This window comes from Palaemon carinicauda, chromosome 26, assembly GCF_036898095.1.
Source record: "Palaemon carinicauda isolate YSFRI2023 chromosome 26, ASM3689809v2, whole genome shotgun sequence".
NCBI classification, from domain to species: Eukaryota; Metazoa; Arthropoda; class Malacostraca; order Decapoda; family Palaemonidae; genus Palaemon; species Palaemon carinicauda.
The window spans coordinates 37104458-37121023 of record NC_090750.1 but is presented as its reverse complement, the minus strand read 5'-3'; the positions used below and the strand labels follow the sequence as shown (position 1 = coordinate 37121023).

General features: G+C 43.1%; 1 pseudogene; it reads right to left on the bottom strand.

Annotated features, from left to right (window-relative positions):
* The window catches only part of LOC137619490 (inactive hydroxysteroid dehydrogenase-like protein 1), a 74128-nt pseudogene extending 58129 nt beyond the window's left edge, over positions 1-15999 (bottom strand).
* Positions 16000-16566: the final 567 nt, after the last annotated feature.

The window sequence follows — 16566 nt, the reverse complement described above, 5'->3', positions numbered from 1 at the left end:
ATCAACTCTATCATATGCTTTCTCCAGATCCATAAACGCAACATACACCTCCTTACCTTTTGCTAAATATTTCTCGCATATCTGCCTAACTGTAAAAATCTGATTCATACAACCCCTACCTCTTCTAAAACCACCTTGTACTTCCAAGATAGCATTCTCTGTTTTATCCTTAATCCCATTAATCATTACTCTACCATACACTTTTCCAACTACACTCAACAAACTAATACCTCTTGAATTACAACACTCATGCACATCTCCCTTACCCTTATATAGTGGTACAATACATGCACAAACCCAATCTACTGGTACCATTGACAACACAAAACACATATTAAACAATCTCACCAACCATTCAAGTACAGTCACACCCCCTTCCTTCAACATCTCAGCTTTCACACCATCCATACCAGATGCTTTTCCTACTCTCGTTTCATCTAGTGCTCTCCTCACTTCCTCTATTGTAATCTCTCTCTCATTCTCATCTCCCATCACTGGCACCTCAACACCTGGAACAGCAATAATACAAAGTGATAAAAAAATGTGATTTGTTCCTACCTGTAATACAAACCTTTGACCATTAACAGGAGACTCATCCTGAGGAAGGATGGCTGGTTTACTAACCTGGGAAATTTCAATGCAATTTGCTCTTGGGGAAGAGCTAAAGTGATGACTCATGTCAACATCCTAACAATCTGAGTATGAAGATGTCGCAGGTATTCACATTCGGCAGCAGTCTGCCGATGGATACCAGCAATGTCTAAGAAAAATATTCCTTAGGCTAATGTTGTTAGCCACATACAAAGGGGACAGGACAGCAACAGACAGGAACTGTAAAACAATTATAAATATTAGGGAACATAATACCAATCTTAATATCCCTCGGACACAACTGTCAGATCAATATTCAGACTCAAAGAAAAAGCAAAAGATTAAAACTGCCAAATGTAGACGCCAAATAGTAGTTCAGTACTCGTTGGTGGCCAAGGTCAAAATGAAGATTACGCTACCTGCCAACTGCCAGCTACTAATACTAACTACCAGTAACTTGTTTAAAGTGTCAACAACTGTTTCCAGCTTTGCTGAATTCATACTCTTACTTAAGGTTGGTTTGTATTACGTATAGGAACATAGGACACTTGACTATAAAAGGCAAAACAAACGGAAAGGTAATAATTTCCATTACCAGTGAAGAAGATTACAGGTATAGGAAAAATTAACAAATGATAGACATTACTATTACTATACAATTACAGTACTATTATCTTTATTACTAAGTACAGTAATACAAGGTAAGGCCTCAACAAAGATATCAACAAAGTATTATACAACACTATACAGTACAGTATAGGGAAAAAGTAAGAACCAACAATCGATGCTTTGTATACTGTACTACTGTACTTACATTTTTGTGCAACTTTCTCCATTTCTTCCAGTGAATGAGACAAAAGACATATGTTCATACCATTTCGGGCAAACTCACAGGCAAATGCCTCTCCAACTCTATCATTAACACAAGCCAAAACTGAAAAAAAAATTACTGTACAGTATATTAAGCACAGTACAAAAATACAGTACAGTATATCAAGCACAGCATACTTTACATATGTGTAATATTCATATAAAATTTATCAGGGTATGATCAGAATACATCAACAAAAAATAAGGATTTGACAAGTAAACCAAGTTTTGTAATTTCGAAGGATTTAAAAGTTTTGTAGCTATGGAAAATATCACAACCTTTTTAAAAGTAATCTGACAAACTTGGAAATAATATGTATATTTCCTAACCGAATAAACCCGAAGCTCTTTACTATGGAGATATATTTTGGCGACAACTGAAACTGGCCGTAAAACTTTTAGCGAGGTGTAAACCACCCACTGCTAGGTAGCGGGGGTAGGACCGACCAACCTGCTCACACATGCAGTAGCCACAACAAGCCACTTTGCAATTTTAGGCAGGACTTTCGGTGATAGGAGATGGAGGGCCATTACAGCACGTGTAAAGAGCTTGTTTCTATGGTTAGGAAAAATGTTATTTTTATTAGTAAAATAAATTTTTGAATATACTTACCCGATAATCATGTAGCTGTCAACTCCGTTGCCCGACAGAATTCTACGGGAGGGATACGCCAGCTATCACAATACTAGAAGGGGGTGTACTCACCAGCGCCACCTGTGGCCAGGTACTACAGTACTTCTTGTTGACACCTCCTCAATTTTTCCTCGGTCCACTGGTTCTCTATGGGGAGGAAGGGAGGGTCAATTAAATCATGATTATCGGGTAAGTATATTCAAAAATTTATTTTACTAATAAAAATAACATTTTTCAATATTAAACTTACCCGATAATCATGTAGCTGATTCACACCCAGGGGGGTGGGTGAAAACCAGTGTACAAGATTAAAGGATAGCTAAGTATCCCGTATTTCATATAATCAGTTATCTCAAAATAACAATGAAATAATAAGTACCTGGTAAGGAAGTCGACTTGAACCGTTACTCTGCCTTTTTTAAGTTCGTCTTCCTTACTGAGCGCAGCGTTCCTCTTAGGAGGCTGAATCAACTCTAAGGTGCTAAAGTATATAGGGCTGCAACCCCTACTAAAGGACCTCTACACAACCTCTAACCCAGGCGCTTCTCAAGAATGAATTGACCACCCGCCAAATCAAAAGGATGCGGAAGGCTTCTTAGCCTACCGTAACAACCATAAAAACAACAATAAAAGCATTCAAGAGAAAGGTTAAAAAAGGTTATGGGATTAAGGGAATGTAGTGGCTGAGCCCTCACCTACTACTGCACTCGCTGCTACGAATGGTCCCAGGGTGTAGCAGTTCTCGTAAAGAGACTGGACATCTTTAAGATAAAATGATGCAAACACTGACTTGCTCCTCCAATAGGTTGCATCCATTATGCTCTGCAGAGAACGGTTTTTATTAAAGGCCATCGAAGTAGCTACGGCTCTCACTTCGTGGGTCCTTACCTTCAGCAAAGCAAGGTCTTCCTCCTTCAAGTGAGAATGGGCTTCTCTAATCAGAAGCCTTATATAATACGAAACCCCGTTTTTGGACATGGGCCTCGAAGGTTTCTTGATTGCACACCATAAGGCTTCTGACTGTCCTCGAATAGGTTTTGACCTATTAAGATAATATTTCAGAGCTCTGACAGGGCAAAGAACTCTTTCTAGCTCGTTACCTACCATGTTGGAGAGGCTAGGAATTTCAAACGATCTAGGCCAAGGACGTGAAGGAAGTTCATTCTTAGCTAAGAATCCGAGCTGTAAAGAACATGTTGCAGATTCGGATGTGAACCCAATGTTCTTGCTGAAGGCATGAACCTCACTGACTCTTTTAGCTGTTGCAAGGCAGACGAGAAAAAGAGTCTTGAGGGTAAGGTCCTTGAAGGAAGCTGACTGGAGAGGTTCGAACCTAGGTGACATAAGGAACCTTAAGACTACGTCTAGATTCCAGCCTGGAGTGGGTAGACGACGTTCTTTAGAAGTCTCAAAAGACTTAAGGATGTCTTGAAGGTCCTTGTTGGAAGAAAGGTCCAAACCTCTGTGGCGGAGAACTGAAGCCAACATACTCCTGTACCCTTTAATCGTAGGAGCTGAAAGGGATCTCTCATTCCTAAGATGTAATAGGAAGTCAGCTATTTGGGTCACAGAGGTATTGGTAGAGGAAACTGCATTGGCTCTACACCAGCTCCGGAAGACTTCCCACTTGGATTGGTAGACTCTACGAGTGGATACCCTCCTTGCTCTGGCAATCGCACTGGCTGCCTCCTTCGAAAAGCCTCTAGCTCTAGCGAATCTTTCGACAGTCTGAAGGCAGTCAGCCGAAGAGCGTGGAGGTTTGGGTGCAACCTGTCTACGTGAGGTTGACGTAGAAGGTCCACTCCTAGAGGGAGAGTCCTGGGGACGTCGACCAGCCATTGTAGTACCTCTGTGAACCATTCTCTTGCAGGCCAAAGGGGAGCAACCAGCGTCAGCCGTGTCCCTTCGTGCGAGATGAACTTCTGAAGGACTTTGTTTATGATCTTGAACGGTGGGAATGCGTAAAGGTCGAGATGGGACCAGTTCAGCAGAAAAGCATCCACATGAACTGCTGCTGGGTCTGGAACTGGGGAACAGTACAAAGGAAGTCTCTTGGTCATGGAGGTGGCAAAAAGATCTATTGTCGGCTGACCCCACAAGGTCCAAAGTCTGTTGCACACGCTCTTGTGGAGGGTCCATTCCGTGGGGATGACCTGATCCCTTCTGCTTAGGCGATCTGCTGAGACGTTCATGTTGCCCTGAATGAACCTCGTAACTAGGGTGAGGTTTAGACTTCTTGACCAAATGAGGAGGTCCCTTGCTATCTCGTATAGGCTCCTCGAATGGGTCCCTCCTTGCTTGGAGATGTAAGCCAAGGCTGTGGTGTTGGAGTTCACCTCCACCACCTTGCCTAGCAGGAGGGACTTGAAGTTCAATAGGGCTAAATGAACTGCTAGTAGCTCCTTGCAGTTGATGTGGAGCGTTTCCTGTTCCTCGTTCCACGTTCCCGAGCACTCCTGTCCGTTCAAGGTCGCGCCCCAGCCCGAGTCCGATGCATCCGAGAAGAGATGAAGATTGGGGGTCTGAATCGCCAACGATAGGCCCTCCCTGAGAAGGAGATTGGTCTTCCACCACAAGAGAGTGGTCTTCATCTCTTTGGTGACCGGGATAGAGACTGCTTCGAGCGTCAAACCCTTGTCCCAATGAGCTGCTAGATGGAATTGGAGAGGGCGGAGGTGGAGTCTCCCTAGCTCGACGAACAGGGCCAACGATGAAAGGGTCCCTGTGAGACTCATCCACTGTCTCACCGAGCAACTGCTCCTCTTCAGCATGCTCAGGATGCAATCTAGGGCTAGGCTTATCCTTGGGGCCGATGGAAAAGCCCAAAAATCCTGACTCCGAATCTCCATTCCCAGGTACACAATGGATTGGGAGGGAATGAGCTGGGACTTTTCTAAATTGACTAACAGACCCAGTTCTTTGATCAAGTCCAAAGTCCAGTTGAAACTCTCCAGACAGCGACGACTCGTGGAGGCTCTCAACAGCCAGTCGTCTAAATAAAGGGAGGCTCTGATGTCCGATAAGTGGAGGAATTTTGCTATATTCCTCATCAGATGCGTAAACACCATAGGAGCTGTGCTTAGGCCAAAACACAGGGCTTGGAATTGGTAGACAACCTTTCCAAAAACGAATCTCAGGAAAGGTTGGGAGTCTGGATGAATAGGAACGTGAAAGTAAGCATCTTTCAGGTCCAACGAGACCATCCAGTCCTCCTGCCTGACCGCTGCTAGGACCGACTTCGTCGTCTCCATAGTGAACGTCTGCTTGGTGACATAAGCATTGAGCGCGCTGACGTCCAGCACCGGTCTCCAACCTCCTGTCTTCTTGGCCACCAGAAAGAGACGGTTGTAGAAGCCCGGGGATTGATGGTCCCGGACTATAACTACTGCCTTCTTCTGTAACAGGAGCGACACCTCCTGGTGCAACGCTAGCCTCTTGTCCTTTTCCTTGTAGTTGGGAGAGAGGTTGATGGGAGATGTGGTCAGAGGGGGTTTGCGGCAGAATGGTATCTCCTGTAACCCTCCCTCAGCCAACTGACAGACTGGGCGTCTGCACCTCTCTTTTCCCAGGCTTGCCAGAAGATCTTGAGTCTGGCTCCTACTGCTGTCTGGAGAGGAGGAGAGTCAGTTTTTGCCTTTAGAAGCCTTGGAACCTTTCCTAGACTTGCTCCTGGAAGAGTCTGGACGGGAGCTTCCTCGGCTGGGGGCTCTACCACGAAAGGGCGGAATAAACCTCGTAGCAGGAGTATCAGCCACTGGGGTGCGATAAGTCCTGGGGACTGAGGTAGCAACCTTAGTCTTACGAGCTGATGAGGCCACAAGATCATGGGTGTCCTTTTGAATCAGGGCCGCAGACAAGTCCTTAACAAGCTCTTCGGGAAACAGGAACTTAGAGAGCGGAGCGAAAAGGAGTTGAGACCTTTGACAAGGTGTGATGCTGGAGGAAAGGAGGGTACAAAGCTGCTCCCTTTTCTTAAGCACTCCTGACACAAACATTGAAGCAAGCTCGCCAGATCCATCCCTAATAGCTTTATCCATGCAGGACATTAAGAGCATGGCTGAGTCCTTGTCCGCAGGGGAGGTCTTCTTGCTAAGGGCCCCCAGGCACCAGTCTAGGAAATTGAACATCTCAAAGGCTCGAAATACACCCTTTAGGAAGTGATCTAGATCGGAGAAGGTCCAGCAAACCTTAGAGCGCCTCATTGCTGTTCTACGAGGAGAGTCTACCAAACTTGAGAAGTCAGCCTGGGCAGAGGCAGGTACTCCCAAGCCTGGTTCCTCTCCTGTGGCATACCAAACGCCCGCTTTTGAAGTGAGCTTAGTCGGAGGAAACATAAAGGAAGTCTTTCCTAGTTGCTGCTTAGACTGCAACCACTCCCCTAAAATTCTTAAAGCTCTCTTAGAGGACCTTGCAAAGACGAGCTTAGTATAAGTTGACTTGGCTGGCTGCATGCCCAGCGAAAACTCAGATGGCGGAGAGCGGGGGGTAGCAGAGACAAAATGGTCTGGGTATACCTCTCTGAAAAGAGCCAAGACCTTACGAAAGTCAATAGGAGGCGGAGAAGACTTGGATTCATCCACGTCTGATGAGGGATCCAGGTGTGCAGCCTCATCATCAGAAACCTCATCACCAGAGTGTAGTGAAGTGAGAGGTAAGGTATGCTGAACAGCAGAATCTGCACGAGCGGGAGCAAAAACGCTTGTGGTTTCCTCCTCAAGTCTCTGTTGCTGAGGCAAAACCTGAGGTTCAGGCTGCAAAGGCTGGTCAAAAGGAGTAGCAGAAGGTAGGCGCATGGGTTGAGGAGGCTGACTCCTGGCATGAGTGTCTTGACTCAAGAGTTGCGCTTGCTGTAAGGTGAGCGGATGCGCAGTAGCAGGTTCCTGAGGAACGAGTTGAGGTTCCTGAGGTGTGAGCTGCGAGAGTTGAGGTAGTGGCTGCGCAGAACGCAGTACTTGTCTCGCGAGTTGAGGTTCCTGAGGCGCATGGCTAAGGTGTTGAGGCTCTCGCCTTGAGGAGGGTTGAGGTCGCTGCAGCGAGAGCTGAGGTGTCTGCCTCATGGATGGGAGAGGTTGTTGTACCTCAAGAGAGTGTTGCCTCACTGGTGGAACCGCAAGTGGAAGCGGAGGAAGTAAGGTATAAGCTTCCTGTTCCCATTGCTGAGGTTGCCTTAAGGAAGGCGGAGGTAGCTGCACACCGCTGGAAACTGGTAACTCAGTACGTGGTAAGGTATCCTGAGGAGCCTCAACATCGTACGCCTGGCAGACAGGACTGCGGTTAGGCGGAGCGAACGCAGGAGGAGGTGTAACCTTCTCAGCCTGACACTCACGCATCAAGACCGCAAGTTGTGACTGCATGGACTGCAGTAGAGTCAACTTGGGGTCGGCAGACACTAAGGTCTGCTGAGGCAAAGCCTTAACAGAAGAGATCTGTTGCGGCAGCACCTTACTCCTCTTAGGAGGAGTGCATTCAACTGATGACTGCGGCGAGTCAGAGCTGATCCAATGACTGCAGCCAGGTTGTAGAGCTCTTGAGGTCTGGACTCTGCGTTTGAGAGGTCTTGAGACCTGAGTCCAACGTTTCCTCCCTGACAATTCTTCAGCAGACGAGTAAAAGACGGGCTCAATCGTCTGCGGGTGGGAGTGACGGTCTCTGGAAGACACGCCCGCAACCACCGAGGATACTTCTGTGCGCCGATCAAGGCCTGCCGAACCCTTTTGCCCTTCGACATTGCTTCTCCCCTGGGCTTGGGAGCTTGCAAGAGGTCCCGGACTGGGAGGACGACTGGCACGCACAGAAGTACCCTCACGCACCACACTGACACTGACACTAGCACTTGGCACTGCACTGACACTAGCACTTGTCGCAACACTGGCACTATTACCACCCACTGCACTCTTGACCTTAAGTTCCTTGACTTCGGCCATAAGAGACTTATGATCACTAACCACCGATTCCACTTTGTCACCTAAAGCCTGAATGGCACGCAAAACAACAGACATATCAGGTTGAGGGCAAATAGTAGGTTCGGGGGTAGCCACTACAGGGGGAGGAAAAGGTAGGGGATCATGAGGTGAGGAAAAAAGTGAAGAGCGAGAAGAACTCCTCCTAACTCTCTCTCTCTCTAACTTGGTTGAATATTTAAGAAATCGGACAAAATCAAGTTCCGAAAGTCCGGCGCATTCCTCACATCGATCTTCCAACTGACAGGGTCTTTCCCTACAGTCAGAACAAGCGGTGTGAGGATCTACCGAGGCCTTCGGAATACGCCTATTACAAGACCTACATCGTCTATGGGGTGGGGCTTGTGAAATGTCAGACATCTTGAATCAAAGAGTTAGCCAAGTGGGGATTCCAAAACAAGCAAAAAGATCGTTAACCATTAATCAGAACTAAATAATAGCTATCTAAGCTAATATAGAAGTTTTCCAGTAAAGCGACAGCCGAAATCTGAGAGAAATACTTCACCAAAAGCCGTGAAAATACTCCAAGATCATAAGCGTATCCCAGAACGTCTTGCCGGAAGCACGACAGAGGAAAAATTGAGGAGGTGTCAACAAGAAGTACTGTAGTACCTGGCCACAGGTGGCGCTGGTGAGTACACCCCCTTCTAGTATTGTGATAGCTGGCGTATCCCTCCCGTAGAATTCTGTCGGGCAACGGAGTTGACAGCTACATGATTATCGGGTAAGTTTAATATTGAAAAATATAAATTACCGTATTTCTAAATTTGTAATTTGTTTTGGGACCAAATAGAAATCTTTTAGCTTTTCACTATGGAGACACTTGTTTATGTGAGTGGAAGTCCAAAACCAACAGGCTGGTCACTGACCCCGGGTGCAATTCTTGAGCTTTGCATGAGCTGTGGAAGAGTGAGCCTTATCACCTCGCTACCTCTCACTGAGAAATAACAGCCAAAATACTTGTGCAAGGGTGTGAGAGCTAAACATTGTGATTTGACCAGCTAAGACATAACAGGACCTGGACATTGTCCGATTCCTACCTCGCTGGCAGATTAGGGACAAAGCAAATATATTGCATTTATCAGAATACATTAGGGACAATGGTACACACCTGCAGTCAGAGGTATGCTTACAGAGTTCCTCAGATGCTCAAGCCCCAAGAGGGGGAAGAATGAATGATGAAAAGCCCAGTCACTCGCACATCCATTCTAGGCTTACTTACAGGTAACACCTGCCCTCAACCAACTACTGTACTACTTGTCCTACAAAGGAGATGAGGTGTTACTGACCACGTTTTGTGCAGCCACCACAGGACCTATGGAGAATGTGTCAAGGTTCCTGTGAGAGTTACATCTTGCGAATAGTGCACTTTGAACATTGTTTGACGTTTCCCACGCCCGCTTGTAAGATCTGCATTACATTGAAGTTGTTCTTGAACACCAGGGATGTGCTAATACCCCTGACGTCATGAGCTCTAGGTCTATGGTTAAGTGGAGTCGAGTCCAAATGGAGGGCCGGTACGATCACCTTCCTGATCCAAGAAGATATAGAATTTTTAGTAATGTTCCTCCTGACCCTGCCTGTGATTACTAAGTATATTGACCTGTGGACAAGCTTGAAGTTCTGCTTTAGGTATTTCCTCAGTGCCCTAACAAGGCATAGTAACAGTTGATCTGGGTCATTTGTTACAGTACGGAGACTCAATTCGGAAGGGCCCGAATCTAGGATCCGCTACAGCCGGGATTTTGAGTCTTGGCTACTAACTCAGGGATGAAGCCGTGTCACTTTCCGCCGTCCCTCTGAATCGGGGACGTCATAAGACAGACCATGTAGCTCACCGACTCTTTCAGCAAAGGCCAGGGTTAACAGGAAAACCGTCTTTAGGGTCAGGTCATAATTTTAGGACTGGCTAATTCCTTTCAAGGATTGCAGTACTGTACATGTACTACATTCCAAGTGGGCAGTCTGACTTCTGACAGAGGGAATGTAAGCTAAATGTTTCGTATGAGTTAAGACAATTTCGTTGAGAAGGAAATGTTAACTCCATTCAGGCTAGAAACAAGGCTTAAGGCTGAGCGATAGCCTTTCACTGCCAATCCTGTGCAGAGATTTTCCTCCCTGAGATACAACAAAAATTCTGCTATTTCTGGGATAGTGGTACTGAGAGGGGCAATAAAAATTCCATGACACCAACTACAAAAGATTGATCGCTTCGCCCAATAGACGGCAGAAGACGACACTCGCAGGAAATCTGGCCATCCTTCTCGCAGCTGACTGCTAAAAACCTCCAAGGACTGAAACTAAGCTCTGTAGAAAATCTCCATATGTGGCTATATGAATAGACTGGGAAGTAGAAGGAGCTCCCTTGGAGCAATTAAGGTCATTGATAGATTGATTTAAGGTTTTCTGGCATTATGACATCTAAGGTCATTGATGCCGATATCATTTATTATGAATAAAGAATAAAAGAATATTCACTTAAAACCATAGAGGCAAAGATGTCATTTTAAAGTAAAATATATTTCAGAAGACCTGCTTCTGAAATAAAGCTAAAAATACCACTAGCATGGTAGAACACATCATGTCCAAGAATCTTGGCAAGGATGAACCTGCCATCCTTACCTCGAGCCTCAAACAGATATCTATTTCTTTCAATACTATATGTCAACAAATGCTTCACTGTCAATGGTACCAAACTGTTGTTGCAATACAGCTGGTATTGGCCAGTGAGCAGATATTCATGTGTCAACAGTGTGTGACCAATGCAGACGCCAAAGAGTAGTCTCCCACGTTTGCGGCATCATGTTTTACATCTAGGGGTGTATAAAATTTGTTATTTCTTGTATTTTATTTTCAATTAAACTATCCCAATGCTGTTGACAATTATCAGAAATCAAATTCTTAATGTTGGGTAAACAATCATCCCAAAGAATGTGATACCTTCTTGGTTGCAATTCAGCTGCAGCATTCTTTGCAAGTAAATCTGCCTTCTCATTTCCGGACACACCTACGTGTGCCAGAACCCAGCAAAATTGAACAGTTATACCTCTCAGCCCAATAATAAAAAGACATTCTAAAATCTTTAGAAGTTTTTAATTCCAATAACCCTTTAGTTTTAAAGCTTGAAGGATACTCCAAACATCACTAAAAAAAGTGAAATATCCCCCCTCTTCCTATGTTATTTTTTCAACAGCGGTTAGTATGCCGTACAGTTCGGCCGTAAATATGGAAGCTATTAAAGGAAAAGTACTCCTACAATTAAAACCTTTACTATATATTCAAAATCCAATGCCAGCATCGGATTTGGAGCCATCGGTATATCTTAAAGTCAATTTCTTATGTTCTGCTAAATGTTCCATAAAAAACTGCCTGGCTTCTAAGTCAGTCATATTCTTTCTAACTCCAATAATATATTTACAAAAAGATACCTTTGGTAATTTCCATGAACTCTTATATAATATGTACCCTTAATTTTATGTAATACCCACGTGTGCATATTATGTTTTACGCAAGGATTACTAATTTTCTTATAAACCCTCCTCACTTGTACCCACTTCATTCAAGTATTCTTCTTGATCTGACCCTTTTAATACCCATTGAGATACTACCACTAGAGAGTTATGGGGTCTTATGACTGGCCAGACAGTACTACATTGGATCCTTCTCTCTGGTTACAGATCATTTTCCCTTTGCCTACACACTCGCACACCGAATAGTCTGGCCTATTCTTTACATATTCTCCTCTGTCCTCATACACCTGACAACACTGAGATTACCAAACAATTCTTCTTACTGCACAGTAATTGTTCAGTGGCAACTTTTCTCTTTGTAAGGGTAGAAGAGACTCTTTAGCTATGGTAAGCAGCTCTTCTAGGAGACGGACATTCCAAAATCAAACCATTGTTCCCTAATCTTGGGTAGTGCCATAGCCTCTGTACCATGGTCTTCCACTGTCTAGGGTTAGAGTTCTCTTGCTTGAGGGTACACTCAGGCATACTGTTCTATCTTATATCTTATTTCTCTTCCTCTTGTTTTGTTAAAGTTTCTATAGTTTATCAAGTGATATTTATTTTAATATTGTTGCTCTTCTTTAAATATTTTATGTTTCCTTGTTTCCTTTCCTCACCGAGCTATTTTCCCTGTTGGAGCTCCTGGGCTTATAGCATCTTGCTTTTCCAACTTGGGTTGTGGCTTAGCAAGTAATAATAATAATAATTATATGTACCCATTCTTTTCAGAATACCCATATGGACATAAGTTTATGCAATACCTATGTGGACACATTTTTTACCCTAGCTATTCAAGTATAATAAGTGTCTTGACCCCTCTAATAACGTTGGTATTTATTCGTTGATGCAATACCCACTTGTATATTTCTCTATGTTTCCATACCCCTTTCAACTATTTTCTCCCTTATTACAACATTTTAATTTACTGTATTACCATTAAATAATATTTAGTATTCTCTTCATTTTAACTTTTTATTTTTCCTTCACACCTGCTAATACCTTATCAGACCCAGTTTTCCCATAAATACTTGCTCTGAACAAGTTTCCCATGCAAGTTCATTCGTTTACTTTGTAGATTCCGTTCTGTTTCAGTTAACCAATCACGTGCCCATACGCATGGAAAATTTCCACAGGGGGGTTAATATTTCCCCTCCCCCTTTCCTTATCACTTCAAGTGCTCGCATCAGTCCCTTCCCAAGACTATTTCCCTGTTAAGACTTTGTTCGTATTCTACTTCCTTCATGTGCTATTCTAGAACTTCCTATACAAAAGTGTAATGGCTGTAGTTATCCGTACTTAGAAGCCACAGGGAAGTTTCATGAAAATTACCATGGTACACCAGATGTAATTAACATTTTTCTTAAAGAACATAACGTGACACCCCAAAAGTTACATTGTCCGAAATGTCCTTACTGCCAGTCGCCTCTACCCTCCGCCACCTACGATAAAGCAAGAGTTGCCAGAAGACCCCGATGATCCCCAACCTTCGATGTCCCGATCATTAAGTAAGTCATTACTTTTACTTTAAGTTTAATACCTGGTTAGTGAATGCAGTTCATTATTAAAGTTATCTTGGAGCCTCTGCCGTTTATGGGGACAGCCCTTTGACCGGCCGAAAATCGAGGTAAAAAAGTCCGAAATCGGCTCTTTTTTACGGGAATGATTTGTTAAATAATGTAGATTGACGGGACAGTATTAAATTGTAAAACTGAATGTTTCTTGAAATCGAGTAAAAAAAAAGTCCAAAATCTGCTCTTTTTACGGGAATGATTACATGTCGTGTCCTTAAAAACTACAAACTTAACGAAGGGGTAAATATGTAGATTGACGGGACAGTATTAAATTGTAAAACCAGTATTAAATTGTAAAACCGAAGGTTTCTTAGACTGGGATGACACGGGCTCTATCTATCGGGAAAGTTGGAAACTAAGTAGGAAAATCTGCTCTTTTTCGCGGGAATGATCACGGAATGAAATATTAAATTCACTGGTTTTGTAAATGCTTGTCCCAACAATCTACATACTAGGAACCCTCTGGTCATGGATGTCGGAAATGTGCGAGAAAAATGGACAACTAACCCAAAATTCCCCTCCTAACCTGACCTACAAGCCATGTCCTTACCTTCATCGTGAACTAAACGGGGGGGCTGACGCCCCCCTGCGACCCCCCAAACACTGTTGCTAACATACAAACCCCACAAACCAAACCTAACCAATCCTAGTAGTTCCCAGGTCACTACCCCTACCCGGGGGCAAGCCCCCGGACCCCCTTCGTAAGTCTCTCTCCTACAGAAAAGAAGCTTTGGGCAGCACTCAAAATTATATCTTATCCACATGATCATATTATAGGTTACTCAGGCTTACCTTAAATTTCGTAGTTGCTAAAACCAAAATCCTCCGGTTCTTGGTCCTTCACTCAAAGAATGATTTATGCCGCATTGTGAACTTTCGGCGACACTTGCGGTTCCTACACCTCCAGAAATAATTGGATTTTTCATTGCCCACATTGCAGCCATCACGCATGAGGGCCACATCACCTGTTTTACACTTTTTACATGTACCTCTAAAATCCCCTAAGAGGCCTTCTCGAAATAAATAGTGAAAGAATTCGGGGGTAACACGAGTGAAATCACGTAGATGTATATATCTGAGGGTCTTAATTGCAGCAATCTGATCAATACGGGAGATAAAATCGAAAATATCACTCACAGAGAAACTATACGGAACAGGTCTATCCATCACGGCGGTTAGAGTTGGAAAGGGTCAGCTGTAGGTCAATCTCGGGTCATGGGGGGGATTAAAAATTTGAAATCACGCGGCCCACGAAAGGGTTAGTTCGGTTGCTTTGTTTGACACTGGCTTTATCTGACGAAATATCTTAACTAGATGCTGGATAACCTAACCTTTGTTTGTATATAAAACAAAATAGTATTCGGCATAATTTTGGGACGATTTCGAAAGAAATAACAATCTTAACAAGAGATTAAAATGAAAATTGTTGGAATTAGCGAAAACATACGTACGAACATCGAAAACTGTTCATGCTTGCGCGACCAGCTGATATGCGAATCGAGCGCCGCCAAACGGGTGTTATTATAATCAGGCAGGAAACAATGATTGCGGGAAGTTTTACGACCGAGTAAGTTGGCCGTGGCTTCAGCGTACGACGCATTGTAACGGCCTTTTTCTAACATAACATTTCATGATAAATATCCCAGCAGTATCAAATGTCACTAAACATGACGTGTCCTTAAAAACTACATACTTAACTAAGGGGTAAATATGTAGATTGACGGGACAGTATTAATTTGTAAAACCGAACGTTTCTTAGACTGGGATGACACGGGCTCTGTCTATCGGGAAAGTTGGAAACTAAGCAGGAGCTACCCGTGACTTGCGTACGGACCATGCTGAACTTAGAAAATATTGCCGTGGTAAAGGTAAATTGTGTTATTAGTCAAAACGATAAATTAACATCATATTATGGTATGTTAGAAAATTGTAAAGAACATCAACCCCATAATGAAATACGATTTGGCTAGTAATAAGAAAGATATCCCTGTCCCCATAAACGGCAGACACCCCGTTATCTTGATGTTAGCGTGCGCAGCTCAACATTACCGCTTGCCATTAGATACCGACCTTGATGTTTTTAATTTTCGGAGAGCAAAGCGAGGCCACTGCCGAACAAAGACCATTAAATATAGGGTAAAACCATTGCCGTTAGCGTGCACAGCTCAACATTACTGATTGCCAACAAAAACCATTATATTTAGGGTAAAACATTTTGAAAAGAAAATATATGTTTTCCTGTAGTAAATAATGTGATTTCACAAATATGACTTCATTCCCATTGCCAGTTTTAGTGAGTATGTAGTGGCGAACAAAGTTAGTCGAACTGGTTGTTCTGTTTGTTTGCTATTAAAATAAAGGTAAAATTTGGTTAAATAACGTTATTTACTAACAGGAAACCATATATTTTCTGTTCGAAATGTTTCCCCGTCCGTAAATACAATTTTACCGAAATTTAAAACCTTACCTGCCCACTGGCCATATTTTTGCTTTAGTTTCGGCGAGAACAACTTCGATACAACATGAACTCTCAGACCATCCAGTATGTCATATAAAGCACCCAGTGTCAGCTTTCCGATGTAGAATATCCCAACGTACGATAGAACTTCCTCGACATGCCTTAAGGTTGAAACTAAATCTTTCAAGAGTGGTTCGATAGAATCACAAGCCACAGCCATTTTTGTTTCGATTTCTTTTAAATAGATTGTTTAAACTTTGTAGCTACATTATCTAAAATCCAATAATGACCAAGCAGTTATCAGTCAGGAGATGGGGACAGGTACCGGGGTTCTGTTCTGTCAAACTGAAGTCACAGAAGAGTAGAAGACAGAACTGGCCGAATTTCAGATTCACGAAATTGTAAACATTACAGTAGTAGTAGTAGTAGAGAAATACCTCGTGACGGCTCTTTCCATCGTTATAAGGAAAACTGAAAAATAAAATGACACGTCGAACTGAAAAGAAATTGGAAGAAAAGGAAGCAGAAATTAAAAATATTACACCTATAGAAAGTATTTAATAGGAGAAGTTAACAGAAGCTATCATAGTAATGTGAGAAATGGTGAATGTCTTGGAATATATATGATAAAATTACCGCAAAGGTCTCGCAGAGAGTAGGGTTCCTCTGCAGTATCAGACCAGAAAAGCAGTCCTTAAAGTAACTAATGAAAATTACTTAATTAATTTATGGACTGCTTTCCTGTCCCTATCACGCAGTGGAACCCTACTCTCTACAGGACCTACAAGATCAGTTTGTTGTATACATTTTTTAGGTAGTTTGCATATCGTACTACATATTCTATGTTTATTGTAAAATCCACATTATTCAGATAATGCTATGTTGAAATCTTTTCATTTATGAATTTTTCGAATTTGAATAGTTTTATTGCCGACATACTAAATAATTACATAAATGCAATTTATAAACTGTT